A 15,252-nucleotide genomic window follows, 5' to 3' on the forward strand; every position below is an offset into this window, starting at 1 on the left:
TGCTCGAACATCGATCGGTTTCCTTGTTACCAGTCGGATTGCAACGGTTAATTAGTAAGGCTTATTCATTCGACGAAGAAATGACCATTATGCACTGTCAAAACATTATTCTTTCACCTCCTCCCCCAGACACATTTTAAAATGTATACATAAATAGATGTATTCGCGTGGGGGCTGAGTTCTCGGAGGCATTCAACTTTGGAGGCGTATACCAGGGAGATGTTCCTGCTCCAACATTATTCCGACCAGCAATGGACTACATCATGAACAACACCCACCAGTCAGGTGGCCATGATCACAGAGTAGATCTTGACCCAAACTATACTTGCCTAGACTTTGCAGATTATGTGGTTCTCCTTGCAGGGACAGTTGATATCCTTGTCTCTCTCCACTCCAGGATTTCAACCACCATTCATCCCTGCATTGCCTACAAGTCAGCTGGAACATGTGATCAATCAGCATTGCATTCATCTCCCACCTTAATGCTAGCTTGTAACATTGGGCCACCCCCTGCTGCATGTAGGGGTGACTTTTGATAACTTAAGGTACCACATCGAAGGTTGTTGGCCAAAGTGAGGGCTTGTGGAGTGGCTGGTCAGGTAGTTAATTGGATTGCAAACTGGCTTAGTGGAAGGAAGCAAAGAGTGGCTGTGAGTGGGAGGATGTAAATAGTGGATCAGGTACTTCAGGGATTAGTACCCGGACAATTACTATTCATTATTTACATCAACAATTTGGATAATGGTGTGAAGAGTAGCCTTTCTGAATTTGCAGATGACACAAAGCTTGGAGGTGAGGTGGATAGCAGATAAGAGGGGATGGTGATCATATTCAGGAAAGTATTGATACTTATATAGATTGGGCAAAAGATTGGCAGATGGAATTTAACCTGAGCAAGTGTAAGGTGTTGGAGATGGGAAAAAACAATGAAAATAGAGATTGCAGGATGCAAGGTGTAATTTTGGAGCCTGTCACACAGGAGGGGGATCTGGGGGTGGTAATAGATACGGGAGGTAAGCAGGCAGCACAATGACAGGCAGCACAATGACAGGCAGCTATAGGTAAAGCAAATTGGGTTTTAGGTTGTATTCGGAGGGAGATCATTTATAAATCAAAAGAGGTGGTGTTAACATTGTACAGGAATTTAGTGAGGGCCACATCTAGAATATTCTGTGCAGTTTTGGCCACTACAGTTCCGGAAGGATATAGATGCCAGAGAGAGGGTTCAGCGCAGGGATACTAGATTGATTCCGGTCCAAGCTAGACTTAGCTACGAGTGGCTGAAAGAGACGGGGCTTTATACACTATAAAGGAGATGGTTATGGAGGGAATACGATAGAGATGTTTAAGATAATGAAAGGCAGAGATAAAATAAGTTCAGAATAATTATTCAGCAAAGTAGACAATGATAGGACCAGTGACCATTGCCTGAGAGTACAGGAGAGTTAAGACAGTAGCAAGGCAGGGGACTTTTAATCAATGAGCAGTTAATGCATGGAATGGTCTCCCTGGAAAGGTAGTGGCAGCAGAAACAGTAGACAAGTTTAAATTGGAATTAGATAGGTACCTGGAAGTTATAGAGATGAGTAAATACAACGGGTCACTTCGCTGATGGTGGTGTGAATGGGAGGGGGGTTTGTAGAGAAAGGGAGAGGAGGCAGAGAGGATGGAGGGAAGAGAGGGGCGGAGAGAGGAGGGAGGGGAAGCGAGGAAGGGGAGTAGAGCGAGGAAGGGGGGTGGAGGTGGGGAGAGCAACACCTCATGAAACGTTGCTATAGACTGCAGGAGGGAGGGGTGAGACACAGACACAGACACAGACACAGACACAGACACAGACACAGACACAGACACAGACAGAGAGAGAGAGAGAGAGAGAGAGAGAGAGAGAGAGAGAGAGAGAGAGAGAGAGAGAGAGAGAGAGAGAGAGAGAGAGACTTGACTTTTATGTCCTTTTATTATAAAATGTACAAAAGAAACAAGCGATGCAACATGTGCAGATTCAATCAAAACATGAATCAGGAATAGGAATAACTTAGGATGTTAAATTAATACAAAAGGAATAAATTTTCTCCTTCCACTCTGCACAATCCTTCAATTTTACACCATTTGTCAATGAAGCCATTAATTCGCGAACTCTCTCGATAAAACAGGAATTCCATTTTGAGACGGACACACACAGAGCCTTTAAAGGCAAGCAGAGCGCTGCATTCCTGTGAATTAACACCAGAAATCATCCTCTTGTGAGTGATGTATATTGCGAGTTTCGCTTCAGCGAGCAGGAAATTAGCAATTTTAATTCCGACATTCTTGTTAGATACTGGTATGCAGAAAATAAAATAATGGAATGAAAAGCAAAAGCCTAATCTTTGGAAAAAAAGTTTCAAGAGTTTAAACAGTGGGATCAACCTTTGACGAGCAACATAAGCATGGAAAACATCCTCGGATTGATGGCAAAAAGGACATTCATCGGACGAAACAAGGTTCAATCTTTTGAGGAATACGTTTGAAGTCAAGGAATAGTGTGCGAGTCTCCACTGTATGTCTCCGGCACGTTTAGATACAGGTGATGTGTACATGGAAGACCAGGTGGGAGATGATGGAACCCCTGCAGGCAGAAGCTCTTTCCAGTGGGTAGTCAGTGCATTATTGGGGTTGGCAGATGTAATAACATTGAGACATTGCACATACATGGCAGTCTTGTACATGTTTGTAGAGGCTTGATGGAAGGAGCGTTAGAAAAAACGAAATCAGGGAAGTCAGGTTGTGTTGTACTTGCACCTTGAACATCATGTGATGGAGGCCACGATAAATTAAAAAAGATTGAAAACTTTAACAATTGAACATAGAATTAGTTCAATTATTCGTGTTGATTTAACATTGCAAGCTTCCAATATCTGGGTCGGAGTCTGCCATTCAGAATATGTGTGATTGACAAAGTCTTCCACAAGGAAGAAGCCAGATTCAATGAAGGATTGAATGAGGGACCTGCTTTGAAAGTCATGGTGAAAGAGGCTGTTGTAAAAAACAGGTTCACGCATGAAATTACTAAATTTATACGAATCCTTGTTTCGTACTGGAAGGAGGCATTGACTGGCATTTAGGAGACTTTGATAGAAGGAGGGCAGTAAGGAGGTGTCAACTCACTGCTGATCAAGTAGAACAAGTTCAAGTCCACACTTGAGCTTGCCAGCTTGCAGGAGCAAACAGGAAGCCAGCGGCCACCAGGACAGGACCTCCTTGTATAGAAGTTGACGCAAGGTAGTCAGTCGAAAGGACAGTATTTTGCTGGTAATGTCCACGAGTCCTTGACCGCCTTTTTCTAGCGGGACACTCAGAAGATCTGCTCGGAGCCGGTGCATACCATTCCAGAAAAAGTTAACAAGGATTCGTTGCAAATTCAGGATTAGTGATTTGGGGGCTTGTAAGGCAATCATCCGATGCCAGAGTTTGGAAGCAGCTAAATTATTGATTATTAGCACTCTGCCTCTGTAAGATAATAAGCTGGATAAACTTTTCCAGCAATTAAGGGTGTGAAAGATTTGATCCACCATCTGGTCCCAATTTTTTAAAGAAAAGGTCACGTTCCCAAGAAAAACACCAAGATGTTTAACACCATCATGCCTCCACTGCAAGGCATTAGGCAGCGGAGGTGGGATAAATAACTCTGAAGGACCAAGGCACAATGCTCTACTCTTTCTCCAGTTAACAGTAGCAGAAGATGCAAGATTAAAATTTTGTAGAGCATTTGTAAGAGCAGCAATGTCAGATTGAGTATTGACAATTACACACAGATCGTCAGCATATGCAAGAACTTTAACTGGAGGTACGACTGAAAAACCAGAGAGCTTGTGGCGTAAATGAATGAGCAAGGGTTCAATGAAAAGGGAGTACAGGTACCCAGAAAGAGGGCAACCTTGTCTAATGCCTCACTGAACTGGAAAAGGTGAACACAAACTGTTGTTAATGTTTAGTAGACTGGAATTATTGTGATACAGCAACTTAATGCAGGAAATAAAGAAAGATCCAAACCCAAACCCTTTTAAAACTTCAAATAAATATGAATAGTCAACGTTATCGAAAGCTTTTTCTTGATCGAGAAAATCAGCCCAGCATTGACGTTCTGACAATGGCAAATCGAAATCAAATCGCGAACAGAAAATATATTGTTAAATATTGATCGACCAGGAATGCAATAGGACTGGTCAGGAGTTACAATGTGTCCTATTATAACTTTTAAACGATTGGCAAGTAATTTGGACAGGATTTTCTAATCAGCAGAAAGTAGAGAGATTGGGCGCCAGTTCTCAACAAGTTGAAGGTCACCTTTTTTGGGGATTAGTGAGAGGATAGCACGTCTGCAGTTCAAAGGAAGTTCACCAGCTTGTATGCTTTCTTGAAAGACTGTTAATAGACATGGTCCCAGCAGATCTCAGAAAGCGCTGTAGAATTCTACTGGCAACCCGTCTAACCCAGGTGCTTTGCTGGTGGGCAAGGTTTTTAAAATACTTGTAAGTTCATAGAAGGTAATTTCACCTTCAACAGTCAATTTCTGTGTTTCAGTAAGTGCAGGTAAGGAAGTAGTAAAATGATGCGTGTGGTTTCACGAAGCGTGCTTGGCAGAATAGAGGTTTGAAAAATAATTTTTAACAGTGAGTTTAATATCACTCGGATCAGTCAGCGTCTTTCCATCAGCAGAAAGCAAGGATAATATTTGTTTCTGATTTTTGGAAGTTGTTTCCAACTTGAAGAAGAAACTGCTGGGAGTGTTTAGTTGAATCATTCTCATTCGAAGGAGTGCACCTTTTGCCTTCTGGACCAATAACTCGTTCAGAAGAGCTTTCTTTTCATGCAACATTTGCTGCTGTCTATTGTCATTAGAGGAGGACACTGTATTTTGCAAGTTTAGAATTTGTGTCTTCACTAATTCTATGTCGGTCACGATTCAGAGTAGTGTCGTGAGAAGTTTTGACAGAAAACTCCAATTTGAACTTTGGTATTGTCCCACCACTGACGTTGACAAGAGAACTTCTGATCGTTCGTGATGTAGTATGCCCAAAAGGTTTTAAAGAAAGTAACAAATAAATTATTTTGAAGAAGTGCTGTGTTAAACTTCCAATAAGGGCTCTCCTTCTTAACTAGTGGCAATTGAAACTGCATAACAACAACATGGTGATCAGAGAACCCAGATGGGAGAATTGAGGTGTTTAAGACAAGGTTAAGAAAATGATTGGAAGCATAGAATTTATCAAGTCGAGCTGAAGACACTCGATTGTTAGAACAGCTACACCAAATAAATTGTTGTTGCGTCGGATGTTGCAGTCGCCAAATGTCAGTCAACTTGAATTTTGAAATGGAGCGAGCAAGAGCTCTCGTACTGGCTGCATGTGGCTCAGGGCCATTCCTATCAAGAGGGGGGTTTAGTGTACAATTAAAATCACCTCCGAGACATAGAAAGTGGTCGGGGGGAATATTAGCAAGAAATGATTTAAGGCAATCAAAAAAAGATCTTTCAGGATTTGTGCTCGGAACATATAATTGACAATGGTGAAAAGCTGCTGACGAATGGAAAAGGTCAGGGAAGCTAAATATCCTTTTACAATTTCTTTGAAGGAGACTAAAGTTAAAGGAAGAGTTTGCTGAAAGTAGATGGCTATCCCAGCAATCGGACTTGAAAGACTACTGAAGAACCAATGTCCTTTAAGAAATAATTCCCATTCAGCTGAAGAAGAGTCAGTGGAATGAGTTTCTTGTAGTAATAAGATAAGATATCAACCTTGTTGCACTCGATTAGTTGTTTAACTTGCACTTTGCGGAGAGAATTACGACCACCATTGATATTTAAGCTTGCAATGGATATTTTCATCGAATATATGAAGAGGGGAAAGGACAGAGGTCATCAGGTAGAACAGCATTAACCATTATTTTTGAGTTCGTTCCGAGCACGACTTAAAAATTTCCTCAAACGATGACGTTGAGGGTCGGTAAGATTGTATCGATCAGGTCTGGAAATCATTATTCGGGTCACTTGAATAAAGTCTTCTAGAACTGGAAAATTGTCTTTAATTTTGACATTCTTTTTTCGAAAACTTTTGTGCAAGAAGGTGTGAATAGTATCTGGAGAAATTGAAGAAGCATCTTTGAGCTTTAGAGAAGAAGTATCGCTACCCGCATCACTTGAAACAGAGACAGAAGAAGATGTCCCGTCAGACTCATATCCCCCCATACTATCTGCGACAATACCCTGCTGTTCTTCAGCAGTGACTTGATTAGATGTCACAGGCACGGCTGCCTCCAAATTACAATCAATCTGTACATCCGGTGTGTTGATTTTAACTGGGGTAACTGTACATGGGAGGGAGGTTCCATCAATTTGACCAGGGACCTCAGATTCGTCAGGCACGGTGGGAGTACCAGTTTTGTCAGTTCGGGTAGGTGTTTTAGCATTATCATGACATTCGTAACACTGCTCTTCGTCATGGGGAGAGGCCCCCTTTTGTGAAGCGGTACATTCTAGGGGGTCAGGAATACAGTCTTTCGATATTAATGATTTGGCATCTCCTCCATCATCATTAATATTATTATTGAGTAAAACATCCGATTTTTCCTCTTCTTCTAACAAGACAAATTGGTTGGAAAGTGAGATTTCAGTGCCATTTATGCTTGTGTTGGTTGGTCGTTTCCTGGAGGGTGATACGTTTCTGACAACAGACTTGCGTTTTTTAACTTTAGAAACAGTAACGAACCCCTCGTTGGTGGTGTCCATCTGTTCATTACAAGTGCTTGTGTCAACTCGTTCAATCACTAAAGGCCTATCTTGTTTATTTGTTGAAAGGGAAGCTGCAACATTCGACTGAAGCTCAACGTTATTTACTGAGTTGGTGATATTGATATTAGGGCAAGGATCGTCACCAACAGAATCAGTAACGTTGGGAAGAGGATCGTTATGAGCACAGTCAGTGACATTGGAGGCAGAGACCTTACGAGCAGTGTCAGTAATGCTGGGGAGGGGATCGTTACCGACGGAGTCAGTAACATTGGGGGGAGGATGATCATTTCGGGTGAAGGTGATAGTATTAGTCTGAAAATCATTGCTAGGAGCATTGAGGGGAGGTTGTTTCTGACTGAGTGGACAGAACTGTTTCATATGTCCAATCGCTCCACAACCAAAACACTTTAGGGTGTCGGTAGTGACATATACTAGATAGTTATGACCATTTGAAGTGAATTTCATAATAACGTTGAGTGAAGCATATTCTTTTTTAAGTACCATGAATACTTGTCTGCGGAAGCTCATGACATGGCTTACCCGTTTGTCTTTAAAGCCGACAGGGAGCATTATTAATGGGGACACACAATCACCATAGCGCTGCAAGTATTATATCATTCTTTAGGAACGGTGGGAGATTACTAATTACTACCCTTTGTGCACAAGAGTCAAGGGGGTATGCCATTACAAATGTCCCAAAGTCAAGGGCCAAGCCTTGTTCAACAATTGGAGCAACGAATGCTTCATCAGATACAAAAATGATCACACGCTTATTCATACGTGAAGCAGCACGTACCTTTTCAAAACCGATTATGTTCCCGATTGCCATGACAATCGCTTCCACCGTAACACCTTCCGGTGGAGAGCAAGCTATACCGTGTTTACGGGATAAATGCTCGAATGCAGCATATTGCTGTGAACGAGCAGCCGCCATGTTTAAGTACACGGGCCCAACCTCCTCCCTATCTCGGGAAGAGGAAGTCAACAAGGCACTCCAACTTCCTCTGACTTTGGGAAAGAGGGAGTTAACGAAAACGAACTTAAAAGAAGATAACAAAATAAATTAAAATAAAACAGGTTTAAAGCAGAGAGCAAAACCTCAAAGCAAAATCTATCCTTAACCTAAACGAGTAGGCTGTGCCCAAAGGAAGGGCCAGCTCTCACTCTTTCTCTCTCTCAACGATAACAGAGGAGAAAAACCACGAATAAAACCACCACAGAACACAACAGGAAGGAAAAGGGGAAGAGGGAGGGGGAGGGAAGGGACGAAGATGACACTGAAAACTCACCACAACACAGAGCAGCAGCCCACGGCGGCCATGACACAACGCCCAGAAAACAAACGACCAGCAGGGAGAGAGAGAGAGAGAGAGAGAGAGAGAGAGAGAGAGAGAGAGAGAGAGAGAGAGAGAGAGAGAGAGAGAGAGAGAGAGAGAGAGAGAGAGAGAGAGAGAGAGAGAGAGAGAGAGAGAGAGAGAGAGAGAGAGATATATATATATATATGCATTACATTCAGAGGGGGGGGGGGTGAGGAGAGGACAGACAGAGTTGGGGGAGGGGGGAGGAGGAGGAAAAAAAAGAAAAGAAGAGAGGTGAGGGGTGGAGATGGTGTTTGCAAATAGTGATACGTTATGCTTAATGAACGAACACAAATAAAAAATTTTAAATCTCATGTCAGTACAGCTGTTCACACAATGACACAACAGAGTTTGTAATGTTAACCACTGGCACATCTGTAAAACCTTTGATATACCAGTTCCAGAAAACGTGTGGGAACATGAACCAAAAGCATGGACTGAAAACATGGAAGTACGACTCATGTACGACCTTATGATCCCATCTTGCATGAACATCGAAAACAAAGCATTGTGACCAGATATCATACTGAGGTACAAAAATGAGAGAAGAAGGCATTGCTAAGTGAGGTGTTAATACCAGTGATTTTGGACTAAACAATGTAGAAATCAAGAAAATGACCAAATACCAAGACCTAAATAATGAAGTGAAGAGAACCTGGAAACTGAAGAATGCCAAAGTTGTTCCAGTGATAGTTTGAGCTATGGGAATGATGACAAAGAACCTCACAAAGATATTAAAAACCATCCCTGGGAATATCATTACAAACAAACTACAGTTGGAAGGTGTCCGGGACTTTGCGACGATCCTGAAGAGAGCCCTCGGCACAAAACTTTGAGAACAGAAAACTTCACAGCTTCTTCCATGAATTGTGACCATCCATCCATTAGGACCATACTCTGTGCAGAGCGTCGGTGCTGCCGAAGCAGTCTCCTTGTCTATTGGGCACAATCCTGGACGGGTCGCCACTCCGACACAGTATACCAGCACGCTGGCACTCATTTTGCCGACCTCAGAAGGATGACAGGCCGAGTTAACCCCACCTGGTATTAATTCAACAGCTGAGCGGGATTTGAACTCAGGACCAGAGGATCCAAAGCCCACCACCCTAAGCATGAAGCCAACACCAGGCATGAATTGTGACTCTTACTGAAATGAAAGTGGATACTTTGAGCCCACCCTGGGTGGACTCCATTCCACATTCTGAAACTCACATATGTAGACACACACACGTATAGATAGAGGGGTATACATGGATTATGGCAGGACGTTTAAGTAGCTTGAGCATTAATGGGTGATTGCATGCATGTGGAATGTTGTTTGTGGGGGTCCTGACACGGGGTTGTCGTGTGGTTGATGTTGTGTGTTTTTTTTACCCAGGAACAATCTTCGCACATACCCCTTCCCCTGGAAAGGAAATTTTTTCTTTTCTTGGTCTGGTGTTGATAAACTGATCTGGTATTGATGTGGAGCAGGCATGATGGGCCGAATGGCCTGCTCATGCATCCAATTTCCTTGTGTATCCTTGTGTGTGCAACAAGACCACCATTAGTCCAGTGTGTAATGTAATTTCATGTAAAGTTTGAGCAGGTTGACTAAATTATACATTTTTTAGAAAGCTTGTGATGCAAGGAATCCAAAAACCAACGTTTACATTTGGGTTATCAAGTTACAGTGACCATTTTGGGTTTCAAAATGGCCACCCTGTCAAAATGAGTTTTCGCTATATCTTCGCTTATGGATTATTTGAGCTATTCTCTCGATTTAAAGTTCGAATAGTATATGTTAAAGGTCAAATATTCATCATATTGTACAATGACCAGTAGCACATTTACATGGGTGTCTGAAGAATATTTGATTATGCGAGTACATAGATCAATACACAGGAGGTTCATGTTATAGTGTACATCATACTATGCAGATACTGATGTTATATGGTCCTAATATATATATTGTTACGGATGTGGAAATTCACAGAACACCATAAAGGTCCGTAGTTCAGTTCGATCGATAAGTCTGTGTTCAGTTAGATTTCCCCACCGTTGTTTTATGGGAATTTATTCGTGTCACAGGGCTGTGATCCTTTGAGATAGTGTTTTTCATTTTCTATCGTTATTTTGAACCAACCACATCTCCACCACCATTACAACAACCAACATCGCTCCCCTTAACCACAACCACACCTGCCTCTCAACAACCATGCCATCCTCATCACTCCGCCAGCAACCGTCAACATCTCCACGCCACTAACATCGCCTCACCTTAGTCTCCGAAACGGCGCCATCTTTGCACCAGCCGCGGCGAGTCCCCAGCGAACAGCGTCGCTGCAAACCGACGCGGGGGGTTTCGGTGTGAGCGCAAGCGACGGTGATTCCACCACGTCCGCTCTGTGTAAAAGCTTCGCCTCGAAAAACGGATCACAGGAGATAAAGGGGCGGGGCCTGTGGGGGTCGAAGCCCAAGTCTGGTGATTTCTACCACGTCTGCTCTGTGTGGAAGCTTCGCTCTCGAGAATCGGATGCAGAGGGCGGGTGATTTCTACCACGTCCGCTTTCCGAGCAGAGGTCAGAGGTGAGGGGGGAGATCAGATCTCGTCTCACCAGCCCTATAAAAGGCCACGCAGAGCGCCAGTTCAACGAGTCAAGTCGGGAGGAGAGTCAAGTCAGTCTGGAGTCAAGTCGAGAGGAGAGTCAAGTCGGGTCTGGAGGGTGTCTGTCTGGAGCGGTCGGGGAGCTGCGCGGAAGTCGGGAGCCTGGCTTTTGGAGCCTTCAGTCGGTGAAGAGGGTCGGACGCCAGGAGGAGACGCGAGCTGGGAGCGCAGCCCCGGCTGCTCTGCCACGCAGACCTGCACGCTCGAGTACGGGCCGGAGAGGACTCGCCAACCAGCTCCGAACGGTCCGAGGTGATCGGGCTTCGTGACAATCCGGGCAGCACGAGGGACGAGTGGGCTCTTAATGAGAACATCAACTCGGAAAGAGCAAAGGCCCGTTCGTTCCTCTGAGGCGTTGGCGGCTGGGCCCGAATCACCGGGCCGTCGGACGAGGCCTGGGCCGGACCGCGGCTACGCTAGCTGCCATGGGAAAGGAGCGTGGTGGGTCGCTCCAGCGAGGAAGGTAACCTGCACGGCCTCGTGGGGCCCTTTCGGTCAGCCAAGTCCCACGCCATAAAGGCCCACGGGCCCAGTCTGACCCCCCCTGTCTGTGGGGGTGATCTTTTCTTTTCTTTTGAGTGCATGTTGTGGCGCCGTGTCCATAAGTAAAACTGTTAAGTGACTGTACATTACTAATATTCATATTCGGTCGTAGTGCTTTCCCTTGCTTTTGCTTTGTCTGTATACGTGATTGCTTTTGTCTCTTTGTATGACTGCATGATTGTTTGTATATACGTGCATATGTGTAAAATAAATGTGTTTGTGTGAATGTTACCCGTTCGTCGTGTCTTTTTTCCCTATTGCGACGCCATCTTACAGCTCGGAATGTTAGTTGGGTTTTAAATACCCGTTAAATAGAATCTGATCCGGCGAGGTCGGGCGATAATACCCACTCGGTTATCACTGCAGAACGGAACGGACCGCTTAAGCGGTTCGTGTCCCAGCCGACCTGCGCCGAGGTACGGTCTCCCGGTTAGCTATCCGCACGGGTACTTAGGTATCCCGAGATTCGGCGATTGACTCTATCCTGCGCGGGTAGAAAATTGGCTGAGCCGTGGTGGGGTTGAAGACCCACCTGTGACAGGGTCCTGGCGTTGCTCCGGAAGGTCACGACTGAATTGTCCGTCCGGTGGGCGAGCTGCTACTATTAGTGGAAAGCGGCAGTTCGCACGCCGGCAGGCACGAATTCGTAACAATATATATATATATATATATATATATATATATATATATATATATATATATATATACATACATATATACATACATATATACATACATATATATATATATATATATATATATATATATATATATATATATATATATATATATACATACATATATATATATACATATACACATCCATATCCACATCGCAAGCAGGAGAGCACACACACACATGGACACATAGGTGACCCAAGGATCAGTTATCTATCTATAATTCCAGCAATGTGTGTGTGTGTCTCTGTCTGTCTGCGACCGCCATTTCTCGACAACCACCGGTCCAATCTGATTGAACTTGCCAGGAATATTGCCGGGGACCCGCGGATGTGCCTTTTCAAGGTTTGATATTAATCGGACGAGCGGTTCCCAAGTTACGGCCATTTTATTGCTTTTTTCAGTGTTGGAAAGGTGTATATATAGCAGCTGATGTGTCATTCCACCTTATCATGCCATTTTTTCCCAAATTAATAATAATAATAGCGCAATAATTGGCAGTAATAAAAAGAATAACGTGATACAATGACCAATGTATGTCAACCAATAACGACCTATATATTGTCTGTCAACCAATAATGACCAATAACATCTGTCAACCAATGACAGGACACGGTGCTATGACATCATGAATGACGTCACAATTAATGTTTATTTATTCATTTATTTTTTGTTTCCCAAGTGTTTCCCAAGGTTTGAAAGCTGTTTTTTCCCAAGGTTTGAATTAATTGTTCAAATTATTAATTAATCCCAAGGTTTGAATTTTTCCCAAGATTTGAATTAATCATTCAAATTATTAATTCATCCCAAGAAATGAATTTTCCCAAAGGTTTGAAAGCTGTTTTTTGTGCAAACATCAGGCCTGCCCTTGGGCTAAAAACCTTTTCTGGCTGACCCAACAAGATGGTGGAAATAATTAGGACATAGTCGTCGTAGTAACCGGGTATCAAGCACAGTACACAGTCATGCATTGCATACGCATCAACAGGTTGTTGTTTTTCTTTTTATGCCTCTGCACCAAGGGTGCCGGAGGCATTATGTTTCCGGGTTGTCCATCTGTCCATCCGTATTTTCGTTTACGTGACAACTCAAGAAGCAAATTGTAGAATCTCATCAAACTTGGTAAAAAGGTAAAGTAAGACAGGGCAATTAAGTGATTAAATTTTGGGCCAGATGTGATAAAAGTCAAGGGTCAAAGGTCAAGGTCAAGGTCAAACTCTGAAATTTTACTGTTTATGCCCTAACTGAAGAAACATTGGACAGAATTTCATCAAACTTGGTACAAAGGTAAAGTTAGACAGGGCAAGTAAGTGATTAGATTTTGGGACAGATATGATAACGGTCAAGGGTCAAATATGTCAATACTCAAGTGTTTGTGCGGGAGAGCGGGGGCGTACCCGCCGACTGCGCGTAGCCGAATTACTCGAGTTTCTTTTTAAGTCTCGTCAATTCGTTTGCTTACACCTCACTGCTATCGATCAGGAGGTGATCAAATTCAAACTCAGTTCCTGAAATGCAAAAGGTGTGATCAGCAAAACCATTAAAAAAAAAAAAATCACATTTGTTAAATCAAACTGCATAAGAAATGCTTCCTCAAAGCTAAAATGAAAATACGCAGCAAGCTCCAACTCTAAACACACATTGAGGAGATATAATCGTGTGGTGGTTCAGTGCAACTTCCACCACAAAAATAATACAACAAACAAAAGGAATAATGATTAAAAAAAAAAAACTAGATTGCACAGATCGACACACACAATACTCTGATTTGAAGGAGACGCAGATAAGCAACTGCAAAAGGCAATATTTCATCGCACTCGGAAAGCATTCCAATATTTATCACACAGGTTTCATCAAAATATTGTCCTTACCGTCAACAGACCGTCAACCGTCACTGGCACGACTCAACAAACCGATGTACTTACATGGAGGACTAAAATTATAAAAAAAAAACCCACTTGATTACAACCAAAAAAAAAAAAGTCGATAAAAAAAATCTTAAATTGCTCAAGAGGAAAACCAGTTACCACTCAGCAAGGGACTCGACTACCCGGAAATAGGCCGAATAAACTTCCGGTAAAAACGACGAGTGAAAATTGAATTCAGCTTATTTTTATTTTATAGCACAGGCTTCAATGTTTAAGTATCAAAATAATAAGTTATGATCCCATACGTGCTGATTTCCTTTTCGAAATAAAAAAAAAAACCGTCGACGAGTGATGATTCTTTCGGGAAGCATGTTGATTCATTCGGGGTTTTTTTTATTACTATTATTTTTGGAAATCATCGCATGAATTGCAAGTGAAGGAAGCGAAAGATTCCAGATGGTTGTTGAACAAAGCGGAAAAAAAAAAACAGAAAAGATGATTGAATTAGGGGGTTGAGAGATTGGAGGAGTTTCTGTAATCCGAAAATGACAGCGCCGCGCCATCTCGCCACACAGCCTGGACTGCGCATGCGCGTTTGATGCTTACATTTCCTGTGAAAATTATATTCACACGAGCAATGCCGACGTCATATTAAAAAAAAAAAAACTTTCAATCCTCAATGAAATGGATATAAAAAATAATATGGAATAGGCAAAGCATAGAAGCGAACGTAGAATTCTTCTTACATTCGCTTCTGACTTTACATAAAACTTGTTCACAACTGTATATTTGCCAACTATACCGTGGTACATGTAAGCGTCGCACAGCTGATGATTTTGACGCAATTTCCGGTTACTTCGGCCTGGATCAGCGATCAAATAATGTAAATCACGATTAAAAAAAAAAATTTTGATGATGCGGGAGATATCTTTATTAAAATTAGCTTTGGGAAAAAAAATAATTTAATAAATAAATAAATCAACGATCACTTCTGGTCAAGAATAAAAGCAATTAAAAGTTCCGGAAAGAGTTTCAAAATCACTCCCGGTAATGTTAAATACAAAATAAACACTTCCTGTCATAGAAAAAAAAAATCACCTTCGGAAGTATAAAATTAACTTTGGGAAAAAATAATTGAATAAATAAATAAACACTTCCGGTCGTGATCTCCCGGCATGCATCACTCCCCATGAAAAAACCGGAAACAAAAAAAAAACCAGAAGCAAAAAAAAAATAACGGAAGCAAGAGGGTCATAGCCAACGACACGGATTCACAATTGCCAGGGTTGAAATGAAAGCGAGAGAAGAACCTTCAGAGTGTAGGCTTTATTCCATTTGATTGAAGCCGCTTCTACGGGCACATCAGGGGATACAGGTGCAGCAAGGAGTACA

At 42.5% G+C, this 15,252-nt stretch overlaps 1 protein-coding gene across 5 annotated transcripts in view; it reads right to left on the reverse strand.

The window, feature by feature from the left end:
- Positions 1-14,046, reverse strand: part of LOC147024557 (uncharacterized) — a 33,514-nt gene extending 19,468 nt beyond the window's left edge. The window contains exons 1-3 of one of the 5 annotated variants that reach the window (XM_085884584.1): positions 13,864-14,013; positions 13,390-13,500; positions 330-438 (exon numbers count right to left, since the gene is read on the reverse strand). The gene's annotated coding sequence lies outside the window, so the exon portion shown is untranslated. Of the gene's footprint in view, positions 1-329; positions 439-13,389; positions 13,501-13,863 lie in introns of all 5 variants that reach the window. The other 4 variants (XM_085884583.1, XM_085884586.1, XM_085884585.1 and 1 more) reach the window with 4 other exon arrangements.
- Positions 14,047-15,252: the final 1,206 nt, after the last annotated feature.

The sequence above is a fragment of the Eptatretus burgeri genome, chromosome 6 (assembly GCF_056783735.1).
Source record: "Eptatretus burgeri isolate ZD-2024b chromosome 6, Ebu_testis_v1, whole genome shotgun sequence".
NCBI lineage: Eukaryota > Metazoa > Chordata > Myxini > Myxiniformes > Myxinidae > Eptatretus > Eptatretus burgeri.